Below are 19754 nucleotides of genomic sequence, written 5' to 3' on the forward strand. Positions count from 1 at the left end.
ACTGAATTATGGAAAAACAAAAGCAATGCTTTTACCACACCAAACTTAAAAGGTTTGCTCGTCCTCGAGCAAAAGAAGAAAGAAGTGGAGAAGATGGAGGAGATGAAAGTGTGTGAATGGGTGGGTTTGGGAGGGGAATGGTTTGAATTTGAATGGTGAGGTAGGTGGGGATCCTGTGGGGTCCACAGATCCAGTGGGGTCAAGGATTTAGCATCCCTGCTCCAATTAGGCGTACAAAATGCCCTTACTGTGCAATCCTGGCGTTTAACGCCAGACTGCTGCCTGTTTCTAGCGTTAAACACCCAAATGTAGCATGTTTCTGGCGTTTAACGCCAGACTGATTCTTGTTTCTGGTGTTAAACGCCAGCTTGGTGCTTGTTTCTGGCGTTAAACGCCAGACAGATGCTTGTTTCTGGCGTTTAAACGCCAAAATGATCTTCCTCCAGGGTGTGCTGTTTTTCATTCTGTTTTTGATTTTCCATTTGTTTTTGTGACTTCACATGATCATCAACCTAAAGAAAACATAAAATAGCAATGGAAAATAAATATATATAATTAAATAACATTGGGTTGCCTCCCAACAAGCACTTCTTTAATGTCAATAGCTTGACAGTGAGCTCTCATGGAGCTTCACAGATAAACAGAGCAAGGTTGGGACCTCCCAACACCAAACTTAGAGTTTGAATGTGGGGGTTCAACACCAAACTTAGAGTTTGGTTATGGCCTCCCAATACCAAACTTAAAGTTTGACTGTGGGGGCTTTGGTTGACTCTGCAGTGAGAGAAGCTTTTCATGCTTCCTCTCCAAGGTTACAGAAGGAGAACCTTGAGTCTTATAGTTTGCAATGTCTGCAAACCATGGAGCTTCCTGAATAGCAAACAATTGCTCATCCAGAAAGGTTTCAGAGATCTCAGTAGGAGGGAGGGATGCTCCTGCTACTGGTTCTATCCGGGACATGTGATCAGCTACTTGATTCTTTGTCCCTTTTCTGTCTCTTATTTCTATATCAAACTCTTGCAGAAGCAACACCCATCTTATGAGCCTGGGCTTTGAATCCTGCTTTGTGAGTAGATATTTAAGAGCAGCATGGTCAGTGTACACAATCACTTTTGATCCTACTAAGTATGATCTAAACTTGTCAATGGCATAAACCACTGCAAGTAATTCTTTTTCTGTGGTTGTGTAATTTTTCTGGGCATTATTTAAAACACTGCTAGCATAATAAATGACATGCAGAAGCTTGTTATGCCTCTGTCCCAGTACTGCACTAATGGTATGGTCACTGGCATCACACATTAGTTCGAATGGTAATGTCCAGTCTGGTACAGAAATAACTGGTGCTATGACCAGCTTAGCTTTTAGGGTCTCAAACACCTGCAGACACTCAGTGTCAAACACGAATGGCGTATCAGCAGCTAGCAGATTGCTCAGAGATTTTGCAATTTTTGAAAAATCCTTTATAAACCTCCTATAGAATCCTGCATGCCCCAGAAAGCTTCTGATTGCCTTAACATTGGCAGGTGGTGGTAATTTTTCAATTACTTCAACTTTAGCTTGATCCACCTCTATTCCCTTGTTTGAAATTTTATGCCCAAGGACAATCCCTTCAGTCACCATAAAGTGACATTTTTCCCAGTTTAAAACTAGTTTGGTCTCTTGGCATCTTTTCAGAACAAGTGCTAAATGGTTAAGGCAGGAGCTGAATGATTCTCCAAATACTGAAAAGTCATCCATGAAGACTTCCAGAAACTTCTCTACCATATCAGAGAAGATAGAGAGCATGCACCTCTGAAAGGTTGCAGGTGCATTACACAGACCAAAAGGCATCCTTCTGTAGGCAAATACTCCAGAAGGACATGTGAATGTTGTTTTCTCTTGGTCATGTGGATCTACTGCAATTTGGTTGTAACCTGAATAGCCATCCAAAAAGCAGTAGTATTCATGACCTGCTAGTCTTTCTAGCATCTGGTCTATGAATGGTAAAGGGAAGTGATCCTTCTTGGTGGCTATATTGAGCCTTCTGTAGTCAATACACATACGCCACCCTGTAACTGTTCTTGTAGGAACCAGTTCATTTTTTTCATTATGAACCACTGTCATACCTCCCTTCTTAGGGACAACATGGACAGGACTCACCCAGGGGATATCAGAAATAGGATAAATAATCCTAGCCTCTAGTAACTTAGTGACCTCTTTCTGCACCACTTCCTTCATGGCTGGATTTAGCCGCCTCTGTGGTTGAACCACTGGCTTAGCATCATCCTCCAATAGGATCTTGTGCATGCATCTTGCTGGGCTGATGCCCTTAAGGTCACTTATGGACCACCCAAGAGCTGTCTTGTGTGTCCTTAGCACTTGAAGTAGCGTTTCCTCTTCCAAGGGATTTAAAGCAGAGCTTATGATCACCGGAAAAGTGTCACCTTCTCCCAGAAATGCATATTTCAAGGATGGTGGTAATGGTTTGAGCTCGGGTTTAGGAGGTTTTTCCTCTTCCTGAGGAAGTTTCAGAGGCTCTTTCAATTCCTCTGAATCCTCTAGATCAGGCTGAACATCTTTAAAAATGTTCTCTAACTCTGATTCGAGACTCTCAGTCATATTGACCTCTTCCACTAGGGAGTCAATAATATCAACGCTCAAGAAGTTGTCTGATGTGTCTGGATGTTGCATAGCTTTGACAACATTCAACTTAAACTCATCCTCATTGACTCTCAGGGTTATCTCCCCTTTTTGGACGTCAATGAGGGTTCGTCCAGTTGCTAGGAATGGTCTTCCTAGAATGAGAGTTGCACTCTTGTGCTCCTCCATTTCCAGCACTACAAAGTCAGTAGGGAAGGCAAATGGCCCAACCTTGACAATCATGTCCTCAATTATGCCTGATGGGTATTTAATGGAGCCATCAGCAAGTTGAAGACAGATCCGGGTTGGTTTGACCTCTTCAGTCAAGCCAAGCTTTCTGATAGTGGATGCAGGGATTAGGTTGATGCTTGCCCCAAGATCACATAAAGCTGTCTTGGTGCAATTACCCTCTAATATGCATGGTATCATAAAGCTTCCGGGATCTTTAAGCTTTTCTGGGAAGCTTTTCAACCGCATTCTTCAGTGAGGAGAACTCTTTCAGTTTCTCTCCAATCCTTCTTATGACTCAAGATATCTTTCATGAACTTGGCATAAGAGGGTATTTGCTCAAGTGCCTCTGCAAACGGAATCTTTATTTCAAGAGTCCTGAGATAGTCTGCAAAGCGAGCAAATTGCTTATCCTGCTCCTCTTGGCGGAGTTTTTGAGGATAAGGTATCTTGCCTTTGTACTCCTCAACCTTGGTTGCTGCAGGTTTATTTCCTACAGAAGTGGTTGGGAAAGCCTTTTTAGAGGGGTTGTTATCAGCACTTGTGTGTGTCTGATCCCTCACTGGCATTTGAATCCAGGGTTGGAAGCTTGATTGGCGTTGGACGCCAACTTCCTACCTGTTTCTGGCGTTTGAACGCCAGAACTGTGCGTGGGTTGGGCGTTTAACGCCAGCTCTGCACCCTTTTCTGGCGTTTGAACACCAGAGATATTCCTCTCTGGGCTCTTATTATCCTCAGAGGGATTTTGGATAGTATTTTGCTCATCCTCTGTCAGTTGTTCTTTTCTTAGCTTTCTGCTGCTCTGAAGTGAGGTATTTAATATTTTTCCACTTCTTAATTAAACTACTTGGCACTCTTCTTTTATTTGTTTTGATAACTGCTGTTTTGTTTGCTTCAACTGTACTTCCATATTCATATTAGCCATTCTTGTGTCTTGTAGTATCTCCTTGAATTCGGCTAGCTGTTTTGTTAGAAAATCTAATTGCTGATTGAATTCAATAACTTGTTCTGCAGGACTGAGTTCAGCAGTTACTGTTTTAGCCTCTTCTTTCATGGAAGACTCACTACTTAGGTACAAATGCTGATTTCTGGCAACTGTATCAATGAGCTCTTGAGCTTCTTCAATTGTCTTTCTCATGTGTATAGATGCACCAGCTGAGTGGTCCAAAGACATCTGAGCTTTCTCTGTAAGCCCATAATAGAAGATGTCTAACTGCACCCACTCTAAAAACATTTCAGAGGGGCATTTTCTTAGCATCTCTCTGTATCTCTCCCAAGCATCATAAAGAGATTCATTATCTCCTTGTTTAAAGCCTTGGATGTCCAGCCTTAGCTGTGTCATCCGTTTTGGAGGGAAGTATTGATTCAAGAATTTTTCTAACAGCTGTTTCCATGTCCTTATGCTAGCCTTAGGTTGGTTATTTAACCACCTCTTAGCTTGGTCTTTTATAGCAAATGGAAATAGTAATAATCTGTAGACATCCTGATCTACTTCCTTATCATGTACTGTATCAGCAATTTGTAAAAATTGTGCCAGAAACTCTATAGGTTCTTCCTGTGGAAGACCGGAATACTGGCAACTTTGCTGCACCATGATAATGAGCTGAGGATTCAACTCAAAGCTACTGACTCCAATGGAGGGTATACAGATACTACTCCCATATGAAGCAGTAGTGGGGTTAGCATATGACCCCAGAGTCCTTCTGGATTGTTCATTTCCACTTAGGTCCATGATGGAGAAAGGAGATGATGCGGATTGCAAATAATTTTTTTTGAAAATGATTAATTATGAAAAAAATAAATGAAAATATAAATTGAAAATTGAAGAAAAATAAATAAAAAAATTGAAAACTAAATTAATTAATTAAAAAGATTAGAAAAAGATGTTGGTGAGGATTTTCAAAAAAAATGAAGAGAGAGAAATTGGTTAGGAAGTTTTGAAAAAGATATGTCTTAAAATTAAAGATACTTGTAAGAAAATAAAATAATAAAAAAATAAAAAAGAAAAGATATGAAAAAGATTTGATTTTAAAATTTGAGATTAGAAAAGATAAGATAGGTTAGGTAAAAGAAGATAAGTAATTTTAAATTAAAAAGTTTTGAAAATTAAATTTTAAATTTGAAAATTTGAAATTTGAATTTTGAAATTTTAAATTTGAAATTTGAATTTTAAAATTTGAATTTTGAAAGTTGAAATTTGAAATTTGAAATAAGATAAGATAAGATTTTGAAAAATATATGATTTTTTTTTGAAAAAGATTTGAATTTTGAAATTTTAAAACTAAGATAAGATAAAATAAAAAATTTTAAAATAAAATCTGAATTTTTAAAAGTAAAATTCAAAAAATCAATTAAAATAAAGGAAAAAGATATTTTTGAATTCAATGAGGAAAGAGAAAAACAATAAAAAGAAACAAAACTTAAAATTTTTAGATCTAATGCTCCTTATTTTCGAAAATTTTGGAGGGAAACACCAAGGAACACCAAACTTAAAAATTTTAAGATCAAAATACAAGGAAGACTCAAGAACACTTTGAAGACTCACAAGAACAACAAGAACATGAAGATAGAACACGAAACTTAAAATTTTTAGAAAACCGAAACAAAATTTTCGAAAATTAAAGAAAAATCAACAAGAAAACACCAAACTTAAAGTTTGACACAAGATTTATTCAAAGAAAAATTAATTTTGAAAAAGTTCTTTAAAAAAGAAGATAGCCAATTACCAAGAACATAAGCATCACGCTCTAGCCAATTGAGCTATAAATTTAAAGTGCTTTAACAAGGTATTCAATAAGTAAATTTTTTTTAGATACTAATAATTCGAAAATGCACAAGAAAAATCACAAAACAAGAAAAACTAAAGATCAAACAAGGAAAATAAACAAGAACAACTTGAAGATTAAGAAAGAACAATGAACACAGTTTCGAAAATTTAAAAGAAAATAAAAACATGCAATTGACACCAAACTTAAAATATAAGACTAAACTCAAACAGAAAAACTCAATTATTAGTAAAAAATAAAAATAAAATAAAATAAAATAAAAAATAAAGTTTCGAAAAATTTTTTTGAAAAAGAAAATAAGGATTCTAAAATTTTAACAAGAACAATAATAAAAGACTCTGACCCAAAAGACAAAATCTTCCTAATCTAAGCAACAGGATGAACCATCAGTTGTTCAAACTTGAACAATTCCCCAGCAACGGTGCCAAAAACTTGGTGCACGAATTGTGAATCACAACTCGTACCACTAACCAGCACTGGGTCGTCCAAGTAATACCTTACGTGAGTAAGGGTCGAATCCCACGGAGATTGTTGGTTTGAAGCAATCTATGGTTATCTTGTAACTCTTAGTCAGGATATAATATCAACAATAATTCTTAGTTTTAATTGTAAGAGTCAAGGGGCATAAAATAAATACTTGTTACTCAATAATGGAGAATATGTTGGAGTTTTGGAGATGCTTTGTCTTCTGAATCTCTGCTTTCTCCCTGTCATCTTCTTCACGCACGCAAGGTTCCTCCTATGGCAAGCTGTGTGTTGGTGGATCACCGTTGTCAATGGCTACCATCCGTCCTCTCAGTGAAAAAGGTCCAGGTGCGCTGTCACCGCACGGCTAATCATCTATCGGTTCCCACTCATGCTGGAATAGGATCCATTGATCCTTTTGCGTCTGTCACTACGCCCAGCCCTTATGAGTTTGAAGCTCGTCACAGTCATTCAATCCTTGAATCCTACTCGGAATACCACAGACAAGGTTTAGACTTTCCGGATTCTCATGAATGCTGCCAATGGATTCTAGCTTATACCACGAAGATTCTGATTAAGGAATCCAAGAGATGTTCATTCAATCGAAGGTAGAACGGAGGTGGTTGTCAGGCACGCGTTCATAGATTGAGAATGATGATGAGTGTCACGGATAATCACATCCATCATATTGAAGTGCGAATAAACATCTTAGACAGAAACAAGCGTGTTTGAATAGAAAACAGAAATAGTTGCATTAATTCATCGAAACACAGCAGAGCTCCTCACCCCAACAATGGAGTTCAGAGACTCATGCCGTCAAAGAGTACAAAGTTCAGATCTAAAATGTCATGAGCTCCAAAATAAATCTCTAAAAGTTGTTTAAATACTAAACTAGTAACCTAGGTTTACAGAAAATGAATAAACTAAGATAATTGGTGCAGAAATCCACTTCTGGGGCCCATTTGGTGTGTGCTGGGTCTGAGACTTAAGCTTCTCACGTGCCTGGGCTGTTTTGGACGTTCAACGCCAGGTTGTAACCTGTTTCTGGCGTTGAACTCCAACTTGTAACTTGTTTCTGGCGCTGGACGCCAGACTGCAACATGGAACTGGCGTTGAACGCCAGTTTACGTCATCTATCCTTGAGCAAAGTATGGACTATTATATATTGCTGAAAAGTCCTGGATGTCTACTTTCGAACGAAATTAGAAGCGCGCCAATTGGACTCTTGTAGCTCCAGAAAATCCATTCCGAGTGCTGAGAGGTCAGAATCCAACAGCATCAGCAGTCCTTTTTCATCCTGAATCAGATTTTTTTGCTCAGCTCCCTCAATTTCAGCCAGAAAATACCTGAAATTACAGAAAAATACAGAAACTCATAGTAAAGTCCAGAATTGTGATTTTTATTTAAAAACTAATAGATATATAATAAAAACTAACTAAATTACACTTAAAACATACTAAAAATAATGCCAAAAAGCGTATAAATTATCCGCTCATCAGCAGACAAGCCCTCCACTTTGGTAAGGTTAGCTTTCGCTCATCTCATTTGTCACCTATGCAATTCAGTTGGAGTTGTCATAGAGGAAGTGATGCCAGGGCATTTTGGCCAGTTTCACTGACCTTTTCTTTACTGTTTTTAGGGTAGTTTCATGCATTTCCTTAAGAAATAAGCTAGTTTTGGGTAGATATTCACGTACATCTTGATTCAAGCATACATTGTGCAATTTACATGATTTCATGAGGATTTTGCATGAATTTAATGATAAATTGGATAATGCATGATCCCATGATTAAGAGCAAGACTTTGATGCACTTTGTTTGATTGATTTCAGGCCAAAAGAAGAAGAGAAGAGCCACGTTAGTGGCTACGTTAGTTAGGAACGTTAGCAAGGAAGACCCACGTTAAGAGTCATGTTAGCTACACTAACGTGAACTCTAACGTAGGGACAAAAGGCACCAAGCAACGTTAATAGGGAAGGTGAGCACCAATAACGCTTGCCAAAGGGGTATATGCCAACGTTAGTGGAAAAAGTGAGTGCCACTAACGTTTTCGAAGCAAAAAGACCCACGTTAGCTTCCACGTTAACTACATTAACGTGGGAACTAACGTGGAAGTAAAGGGAGATGCCAAAGTTAGTGAAAAAGGTGAACTCCACTAACGTTGGCGAAGCAAAAAGACCCACGTTAACATCCACGTTAACTAAGTTAACGTGGTAGTTAACGTGGGCAAAAGTCCCACCTGGCAGCCTGACCATGCCTTCTTCAAACATGCATAACTTGAGCCACAAAACTCCAAATGAGGTGATTCCAGTGGCATTGGAAAGTAGGATTCCAGAGCTTTCCAAGCATATATGGCACTACATGATGGACACTAAATTTGAGGGAGAAAATCTGCCCCGAATGTGCAAAGATGAATATGGTATCAACCTGTAGTAAGGCCAGCTGGCCTGTTCACCTTCCAAGAAGTGTAACTCGAGTTGTAGAGCTGCAAATGATGTGCTTTCAAAGGCATTGGAAAGTAGGATTCCAGAGCCTTTCAATCATATATGGCACTACATGGTGGACACTACATTTGAGGGAGAAAACCTACCCCGAAAGTGCAAAGATGAACATGGTATCAACCTGTAGTAAGGCCAGCTGGCCTCTTCACCTTCCAAGAAGTGTAACTCGAGTTGTAGAGCTCCAAATGATGCGCTTCCAAGGGCATTGGAAAGTAGACATCCAGGGATTTCCAACAATATATAATAGTATAGGGTGGACACTAAGTTTAAGCTCCAGAAACTGGCAATAATGAAGCCCTGATCGCTAGCGTTATTGGCACTCAAGTTTTCCAGTAACGCTAGCAAATATGCCAGCGACCATGTCCACTTCAAAGGAGCATAACTTGAGCTACAGAGATCCAACTGAGGTGATTTTAGTTGCATTAGAAAGCTGACATTTAGAGCTTTCCAACGATATATAATACTCTATAGTGGGCATGAAATTGGAGCACAAACAAGAGGCATCTTTTAAGCCCCAAAAACACCAACTGGGCAGCAAGTGCAACGTTAGCCACAATAACTTTAGCACTAACGCCACACTTGTAGCATTAGTGTGGCTAACTTTAGCACTAACTTTAGCACCTGGACCTCAACTTGACTCACTTCTCTCTCAAGTCCACTTCAAAGCTTAAGCAAGCAAGCCCACAATTGTCAACCAATTAAGACCACAAGAAGCATCTAGAATAGGAATTTTCATTTAATTGTAATTTGCTTTTAATTTTATTTTGTAATTTAGGAGAGCCTATATAAAGGCCTTAGTCTTTACATTGAAAACATCTTGGAAGGGGGGACTGAAATTCTGGAATGGGGGATTGAAGAGGGGTCTTCGGACTCCCTCCCCTCACATACTTTTCCTTCTCTTTCTTTTAGTTGTAATTTTCATTTATGAATGTTGAATTTTCAATTTCAGTTTGAATCTTCATATTTACTTTTCTGCACTTTCTTTCTTTTCTATTTTTGTAGAGCAATGATCAACTAACTCTTTACATTGGGTTAGAGAGCTCTATTGTGATTCATTGGATTAAGTGTAGTTCTTATTCTTCTTCTTCTTTCTTTCCTCTTGATTTTACTAGAGGGCTTTCGATCTTCATCCAATTGGTTAGTTATCTTGGAAAAGAAACTATTCATACTTGGATCACTTCTGAACCTTGAAAGAGGAATGAAGAGATCATGCTAGAAATGCTTTCTCATGCTGGACCAAATTGGGTGTGGATGGATATGTGACTATAATCCTTCCAACACTTGATTTGGGAAATGCATGTGGTATAATCAGTGACCATACTTCGTCTCTTCTCATGAGCAATTGACCAAGGAATTTGCTATTGATCAAGACTTGAGAGATTGAATTACAAGGAATTGTAATTCGATCACTTAAGATTGCCAAGGAGATCAATGAGTGCATTGATTGAGGAAGAGATGAGAATGAACTTGATCCGGAGGATTGCAATATCTCTTGATCCCAATGTTCATTTTATTTTTAATTCTTACATTTACTTTTCTTGCCATTTTACTTTTCTGCACTTTATTGCTTTCTTTACTTTTCTTTTATTTACACTTCCTGCTGCTCATCATTCAAATCTGAACTGTCTAACTAGGATAATCAATTAACCATTGATTGCTTAATCCGTTAATCTCTGTGGGATTCAACCTCACTCTTTTGTGAGTTATTACTTGACGACAATTCGGTACACTTGCCGAAGGAAGATTTGTTGAGAGACAAGTTTTCTGTGTATCAAGTTTATGGTGCCGTTGCCGGGGATTAATTGTGATTAACAAACTACCGGTTGATTGATTTACTAGATTAGACACTTTTCTTTTGTCTTTATTTTCTTTTGCTTCTTTATTTTCTTTTGCTAACTAACTGTTTGTGATATTGCCTCACTGGGAATTTCCTCATCTGTGACAATGGAGATTCTAATTTCTTTTGGTGATTATTGTTTGAGACAGAGCTTTCTGCAGGAAAGAAAGGAGCATGCATCATATTTTAGTCAATCAAATTTCATGGGAAACTTTCCACCACCATAGAATGATTCACTTTACTATGCTCATGGTGGGTGGGAGTATCAAGAACATGAAATGGGGTACTTTCCAAAGCCACAAAATGGTCCATATTTTGGTGAAATTGATCGCTACTCAAGTTGTGGCTGGGAAGATCAAAATCAAGGAGATTTCACTCATCCATACCCCATTCATCAAGAGCTATCACCTCTCAATTATACAACATCACCTCCAAGTTTTACATGCCTAAATTCTTCATCATTTGAGTATGCCTCAGCACAAAAATCTATCCCAAATCTATACAATTCATTTCACCATCCACAAAACTCAATCCACTACCCACAAGAGTCATACCACTTTCAGAATACACAACCACAAAACAACCAATTCCATTCACAAGCCAACCCCGACCAACCATTACAACCTACCCAACCTCCTTTAGATAGACTCGCTAGGATAGAACTCCTCCTTAAAGAAATAATGAAGACAATCGAAGAGGAAAAAATAGTAGAAAGAGACCATGAAGAAAAATTGAGACAGAATGCACAACTCTATTCTGAAGAATAATTCATTGAAGAGCTGAGATCACAAAGAGAAACCACTCCACTCTCTCCAAAAACAGAGGAGTTCATTCAAAGGTCAAGAAAAAGGGAGGAAGTCAATCAAGGGAGCCCACACTCCAATGAAACAGAGAGTTGCATAGAGGGTGAGTTCATTGAACCACCAATTCAAGAAGTTCTTGATGAAGAGGATGCTCCAACCATCATACAATACCCAAGTCCTGAAATCAAGGTGGTAAAGGCAATCAACATGAACACTAACAAAAGGATGGTGACCAAGAAAAGAAGGACAATATTCATGAAGAAGAAAAGGTCAACTAAAAGCCATCCCACCCCTACCCCAACAAGCAAGTTTACTCAAGCTAACAACAGAAGAAGGCTTGCTGGGGAGAGGCACTCAAAACAAGGGGCATTAACTGGCTCCTCTTTCCTCTTGAGGTCATTCCTCTTAACAAACTGGAAGAAGAGGAAGAAAGTCGTGAACAACATGTCAAGCTAATGACATTAAAAGAGCGCTTGTTGGGAGGCAACCCAACCGTAGGTAACATTTCCTTGCTTTGCTTAGTTTACTTTCAATAATTTGGCATATGATTGCACTCTAAGTTTGGTGTTGCCATACAACAATTTGAATTTCAATCTTCACTGGGTACTTGCAACATTCTAGATTGACAGTGGCACACTAAGTTTGGTGTTGCCACTTAACTTTCATGCAAAGTACCATGCTAACACCACTTATTAATGCAATCAAAATGTCTCTGTTTGTATCTCTTGTGTCTTTATTGTATCTTTAACCTTGCTTGCTGAAACACATGCATACTCACACTTCATTCTAAGACATTCATGATCCATCATGGACCCCGTCACCACTGTTTTAATTGTTGCTTGAGTATAAGCAATCATTCTATGTCTGGTGTGGGAAGGGGAAGAATAGGAGGAAAAGGGTAACAACAATGAAGATAAAATACAAGGTGGTAAAGTTCCTTTCTCCTCTTACTTATTTCCAGCACTTTAATTTGCATGATTTTCCTCTATGTTCTTTGTATGTATGTGTGCTTTCTCCTTGTGAATAAGCATGTCAATTCTGTATTTTAAACTTTTTATTGATTAAGGCTGTGTTTTCTAGTCTGAATGTCATTACTGCATCCGTACTTTGCTTACTTGTATGCTTGTCCCTTTGAATCAAATGAAAAAGAGAATGAGTGCTTCAAAAGACCAGAGAGGAGTTCATACTATGAAGTAAGTTCATGAGTTTATGGTATAGTCATAAGTTAGCTAAGTTGGTTCAACCATAAGGTGGGAAGACAACTATCTGTCCTGAATCATATGCTTTGAATACACCCCATGAGACTAGCTAAATAAGAAGATCCTAATAAGAAAAAGGGAAAGAACAATAAAGGTTGAAAAATAAAAGAAAAAGAGTAAGCAATAAGGCTAGGCACCAATGGTTTTAATCTTGAGGCATGTATCTGTGGTGCTCCTGTGTGAGGGATCTACTTGGATGAATAAGCTCTTAGGGGTGCCTTATCACTTGGTAACTTGGGTTAACTAACTCGGGATTATCCGCTGAAAGTCCACTATCAAGAGTAACCTTCACTACAGAGCATTTAGTAACCCAAAGAGGTGCTGGACACCAAGGTCTCAAGAAAAAAAAATAAACAAACTATGTGCCTGTGGTGTGTATGTATGGGGGAGAGACTTGAGGAAGTAAGTCCGTAGGGGTGTTTCAACACCTAGCACCTTGAACCAACTGGTTCGGGAGTGTTGGCTGAAAGCTTATTTTAAAGAGTTGCCCCATTACAGAGCACTTAGCCTAAGAACAGAAATAAGCCCTGAATTGACAAGAAACAAAAGGGATCAATGAATAAAAGTCTCATGGGATGCAAGCAAAGTGAGTATTCTAGGACATGATAAAGGTCTGAAAGCCAGTGAAGGAATGAACCTAAGTTGCTATGCATGAAACCACCATAAAACCAGGGACATGACTTCCACAAGAATGACTCATTTTCTCTTGGCATTCCATTCATCATTCTCTTGTTCCATTACTTGCTTAGGGTCAAGCAAGCTTTAAGTTTGGTGTTGTGATGCCAGGGCATTTTGGCCATTTTCACTGACCTTTTTTTTACTGTTTTTAGGGTAGTTTCATGCATTTCCTTAATAAATAAGCTAGTTTTGGGTAGATATTCACTTACATCTTGATTCAAGCATACATTGTGCACTTTACATAATTTCATGAGGATTTTGCATGAATTTAATGATAAATTGGATGATGCATGATCCCATGATTAAGATCAAGACTTTGATGCACTTTGTTTGATTGATTTCAGGCCAAAAGAAGAAGAGAAGAGCCACGTTAGTGGCTACGTTAGTTACACTAACGTGGGCACTAACGTGGAAGGAAGGAAAGCCACAACGTTAGTGAAAAAAGTTAGTGGCATTAACTTTGAAGAAGGAGAGCATGGAACGTTAGCAAGGAAGACCCACGTTAAGAGTCATGTTAGCGACACTAACGTGAACTCTAACGTAGGGACAAAAGGCACCAAGCAACGTTAATGGGGAAGGTGAGCCCTAAAAACGCTTGCAAAAGGGGTATATGCCAACGTTAGTGGAAAAAGTGAGTGCCACTAACGTTTTCGAAGCAAAAAGACCCACGTTAGCTTCCACGTTAACTACATTAACGTGGAAACTAACGTGGAAGTAAAGGGAGATGCCAAAGTTAGTGGAAAAGGTGAACTCCACTAACGTTGGCGAAGCAAAAAGACACACGTTAACTTCCACTTTAACTAAGTTAACGTGGTAGTTAACGTGGGCAAAAGTCCCACCTGGCAGCCTGACCATGCCTTCTTCAAACAGGCATAACTTGAGCCAAAAAACTCCAAATGAGGTGATTCTAGTGGCATTGGAAAGTAGGATTCCAGAGCTTTCCAAACATATATGGCACTACATGGTGGACACTAAATTTGAGGGAGAAAACCTGCCCCGAAAGTGCAAAGATGAACATGGTATCAACCTGTAGTAAGGCCAGCTGGCCTCTTCACCTTCCAAGAAGTGTAACTCGAGTTGTAGAGCTCCAAATGATGCGCTTCCAAAGGCATTGGAAAGTAGAATTCCAGAGCTTTCCAAGAATATATAGCACTACATGGTGGACACTAAATTTGAGGGAGAAAACCTGCCCCGAAAGTGCAAAGATGAACATGGTATCAACCTGTAGTAAGGCCAGCTGGCCTCTTCACCTTCCAAGAAGTGTAACTCGAGTTGTAGAGCTCCAAATGATGCGCTTCCAAAAGCATTGAAAAGTAGACATCCAGGGCTTTCCAAAAATATATAATAGTATGGGATGGACACTAAGTTTGAGCTCCAGAAACTGGCAATAATGAAGCCCTGATCGTTAGCGTTATTGGCACTCAAGTTTTCCTGTAACGCTAGCAAAAATGCCAGCGACCATGTCCACTTTAAAGGAGCATAACTTGAGCTACAAAGGTCCAATTGAGGTGATTCTAGTTGCGTTAGAAAGCTGACATTCAGAGCTTTCCAACGATATATAATACTCTATAGTGGGCATGAAATTGGAGTACAAACAAGAGGAATCTTTTAAGCCCCAAAAACACCAACTGGGCAGCAAGTGCAACGTTAGCCACAATAACTTTAGCACTAACGCCACACTTGTAGCGTTAGTGTGGCTAACTTCAGCACTAACTTTAGCACTTGGACCTCAACTTGACTCACTTCTCTCTCAAGTCCACTTTAAAGCTCAAGCAAGCAAGCCCACAATTGTCAACCAATAAAGACCACAAGAAGCATCTAGAATAGGAATTTTCATTTAATTGTAATTTGCTTTTAATTTTATTTTGTAATTTAGGAGAGCCTATATAAAGGCCTTAGTCTTTACATTGAAAACATCTTGGAAGGGGGGACTGAAATTCTGGAATGGGGGATTGAAGAGGGGTCTTCGGACTCCCTCCCCTCACACACTTTTCCTTCTCTTTCTTTTTGTTGTAATTTTCATTTATGAATGTTGAATTTTCAATTTCAGTTTGAATCTTCATATTTACTTTTCTGCACTTTCTTTCTTTTCTATTTTTGTAGAGCAATGATCAACTAACTCTTTACATTGGGTTAGAGAGCTCTATTGTGATTCATTGGATTAAGTGTAGTTCTTATTCTTCTTCTTCTTTCTTTCCTCTTGATTTTACTAGAGGGCTTTCGATCTTCATCCAATTGGGTAGTTATCTTGGAAAAGAAACTATTCATACTTGGATCACTTCTGAACCTTGAAAGAGGAATGAAGAGATCATGCTAGAAATGCTTTCTCATGCTGGACCAAATTGGGTGTGGATGGATATGTGACTATAATCCTTCCAACACTTGATTTGGGAAATGCATGTGGTATAATCAGTGACTATACTTCATCTCTTCTCATGAGCAATTGACCAAGGAATTTGCTATTGATCAAGACTTGAGAGATTGAATTACAAGGAATTGTAATTCGATCACTTAAGATTGCCAAGGAGATCAATGAGTGCATTGATTGAGGAAGAGATGAGAATGAACTTGATCCGGAGGATTGCAATATGTCTTGATCCCAAAGTTCATTTTATTTTTAATTCTTACATTTACTTTTCTTGCCATTTTACTTTCTGCACTTTATTGCTTTCTTTACTTTTCTGTTATTTACACTTCTTGCTGCTCATCATTCAAATCTAAACCGTCTAACTAGGATAATCAATTAACCATTGATTGCTTAATCCGTTAATCTCTGTGGGATTCGACCTCACTCTTTTGTAAGTTATTACTTGACGACAATTCGGTACACTTGCCGAAGGGAGATTTGTTGAGAGACAAGTTTTCCGTGTATCAGGAAGACACCCTCATTGAAGAGGATAAGCCCATCACTAAAAAGAGGATGGAGCAAACAAGAGAGCCCACTCATGGACCTCAACAAGAGCATGAGGAAGTTTCTCATCATGAAATCCCTAAAATGCCTCAAGGGATGCACTTTCCTCCACAAAACTATTGGGAGCAAATTAACACCTCCTTAGGAGAACTGAGTTCTAACATGGGGCAACTAAGGATGGAACACCAAGAGCATTCCATCCTCCTCCATGAAATTAGAGAAGACCAAAGAGCCATGAGGGAGGAGCAACAAAGGCAAGGAAGAGACATTGAGGAGCTCAAGCACTCCATTAGATCTTCAAGAGGAAGAACTAGCCGCCATCACTAAGGTGGACCAGTTCTTTAATCTCCTTGTTCTTATTTTTCTATTTTTTGAATTATATGCTTTATGTTTTGTCTATGTTTGTGTCTTTATTACATGATCATTAGTGTCTAGTGTCTATGTCTTAAAGCTATGAATGTCCTATGAATCCATCACCTTTCTTAAATGAAAAATGTTTTTAACTGCAAAAGAACAAGAAGTACATGGTTTCGAATTCTATCTTGAAATTAGTTTAATTATTTTGATGAGGTGACAATACCTTTTGTTTTCTGAATGAATGCTTGAACAGTGCATATTTTTTTGAATTTGTTGTTTATGAATGTTAAAATTGTTGGCTCTTGAAAGAATAATGAAAAAGGAGAAATCTTATTAGTAATATGAAAAATCATAAAATTGATTCTTGAAGCAAGAAAAAGCAGTGAATAGACAAAGCTTACAAAAAAAAAGTGGCAAAAAAAAAAGAAAAAAAAAGAAAAAAAAAGCAAGTAGAAAAAGCCAATAGCCCTTTAAACCAAAAGGCAAGGGTAAAAAGGATCCAAGGTTTTGAGCATTAATGGATAGGAGGGCCCAAAGGAATAAAATCCTGGCCTAAGCGGCTGAACCAAGCTATCCCTAACCATGTGCTTGTGGCGTGAAGGTGTCAAGTGAAAAGCTTGAGACTGAGCGGTTAAAGTTGTGGTCCAAAGCAAAAAGAGTGTGCTTAAGAGCTTTGGACACCTCTAACTAGGGACTCTAGCAAAGCTGAGTCACAATCTTAAAAGGTTCACCCAGTTATGTGTCTGTGGCATTTATGTATCCGGTGGTAATACTGGAAAACAAAATGCTTAGGGTCATGGCCAAGACTCATAAAGTAGCTGTGTTCAAGAATAAACATACTGAACTAGGAGAATCAATAACACTATCTGAATTCTGAGTTCCTATAGAAGCCAATTATTCTGAACTTCAAAGGATAAAGTGAGATGCCAAAACTGTTCAGAAGCAACAAGGCTACAAGTCCCACTCATCTAATTGAAGCTAATCTTCATTGATAAGTTTGGAATTCATTCTCTTCTTTTTATCCTATTTTGTTTTTAGTTTCTTGGGGACAAGAAACAATTTAAGTTTGGTGTTGTGATGAGCGGATAATTTATACCCTTTTTGGCATTGTTTTTACATAGTTTTTAGTATGATTTAATTGCTTTTTATTATATTTTTATTAGTTTCACATTTCTTAACTTTACTATGAGTTTGTGTGTTTTTCTGTAATTTCAGGTATTTTCTGGCTGAAATTGAGGGACTTGAGCAAAAATCTGATTCAGAGGCTGAAAAAGGACTGCAGATGCTGTTCGATTCTGACCCTCCTACACTCGAAGTGGATTTTCTGGAGCTACAGAAGCCCAATTGGCGCGCTCTCAATTGCATTGGAAAGTAGACCTCCTGGGATTTCTAGAAATATATAATAGTCCATACTTTTTCCGAGATTTGATGGCCCAAACTGACGTTCATAGTCAGCCTAAAACATCTTGGCCTAAAACGCCCAAACTGGCACCAAAATTGGAGTTAAACGCCTAAACTGGCACCAAAGCTGGTGTTTAACTCTAGGAAAAGCCTAAGTACGAAAAAGCTTCAATTCTCAGCCCAAGCACACACCAAGTGGGCCTCGGAAGTAGATTTCTGCACTATCTGCACTTAGTTACTCATTTTCTGTAAACCTAGGTTATCAGTTTAGTATAAAAACTACTTTTAGAGATTTATTTGAAGTCTTTTGTTGATCTTTTGATCACTTTGAGTCTTTTGACCATCTCTGGGCGTTTATTCCTTAGACATTGGAGGCTAGCCTCACGGCCATGCCTAGACCTTTCACTTATGTATTTTCTACGGTGGAGTTTCTACACCCCATAGATTAAGGTGTGGAGCTCTGCTGTTCTTCATGAATTAATGCAATTACTACTGTTTTCTATTCAATTCATACCTACTTCTTCTCCAAGATATACTCTCGTACTTAATTCAGTTAAGTCAGAATGAAGGGGTGACCCGTGGCAATCACCCAATCTTCGTTACTTGCTTAGCCAAGATCGCGTGCCTGACAACCACAAAGCAATCTACATGATATTCAACGTAGTCATTGGACGACAGCTGGAGTATACTCTCTTGGATATCTAATACACGGACGGAGTCTGTGAGAATAATATCTTCGTGGTATAGGCTAGAACCATTGGCAGCATTCCTGAGATCCAGAAAGTCTAAACATTGTCTGTGGTATTCCGAGTAGGGTTTGGGAAAGGATGACTGTGACGAGCTTCAAACTTGCGAATGTTGGGCGCAATGACAGTGTGCAAAAGGACAATGGTCCTATTTCGATGCTAGCGGGAACCGACAGATGATTAGTCGTGCGGTGACAGTGCATATGGATTTGTTTTCATCCGAGAGGATCATACAGCTTACCATGGAAGGAGGTAACACATGGTTGGAAGAAGGCAGTAGGAAAGCAGAAGTTCAGAAGCAACAAAGTATCTCCAGAAGCTTATCCGAAATTCCCACCATTGAATTACATAAGTATTTCTATTTTATTTTCTGTTTTATTTATATTTTAATTATTAAAACCTTATAACCATTTGAATCCAGCTGACTGAGATTTACAAGGATGACCATAGCTTGCTTCAAGCCGACAATCTCCGTGGGATCGATTCTTACTCACGTAAGGTTTATTACTTGGACGACCCAGTGCACTTACTGGTTAGTTACGCGGATTTGTGTAAAAGATGATATCATGTTCTTCCACACCAAGTCTTTGGCGCTATAGCCAGGGAATGAACAATCACGATTTCGCGTACCAGGAAGCTGGTGTTGAACGCCAGCAAGGATATCCCTGCTGGGCGTTCAACACCCAAAATGATAGAGGAACTGGCGTTTAACGCCAGTAAGGGTGCACAGCAAGGGCGTTCAATACCCAAAGAGCTAACAGAGTTGGCATTGAACGCCAGTAAAAGTGCACCCTCTGAGTGTTTAAATCCCACTCAAGAACTCTCTATCCCTGAACTCAAGGAAGCCCATGCTCATGTAAAAACCATAGAGGTTCCTTTGCATGCACTTCTGCAGTGCATGAATTCTGATGAACACTCAACCTCGGATGAGGATGAAGACACTAGGGAAGAGCAAGTTGCTTGGTACCTAGGAGCTCTTATGAAGCTGAATGCCAAACTGTTTGGTACAAAGCCTGTGGAGGAAGAACCTCCATTGCTTTCCAAAGAACACAATGCTTTGGTTCAACAGAAGCTACCTCAGAAGCTTCCAGATCCAAGACGCTTTTTGACTCCTTACACCATAGGAACCATGACCTTTGAGAAGGCTCTGTGTGACCTAGGGTCAAG

The sequence above is a fragment of the Arachis hypogaea genome, chromosome 14 (assembly GCF_003086295.3).
Source record: "Arachis hypogaea cultivar Tifrunner chromosome 14, arahy.Tifrunner.gnm2.J5K5, whole genome shotgun sequence".
NCBI classification, from domain to species: Eukaryota; Viridiplantae; Streptophyta; class Magnoliopsida; order Fabales; family Fabaceae; genus Arachis; species Arachis hypogaea.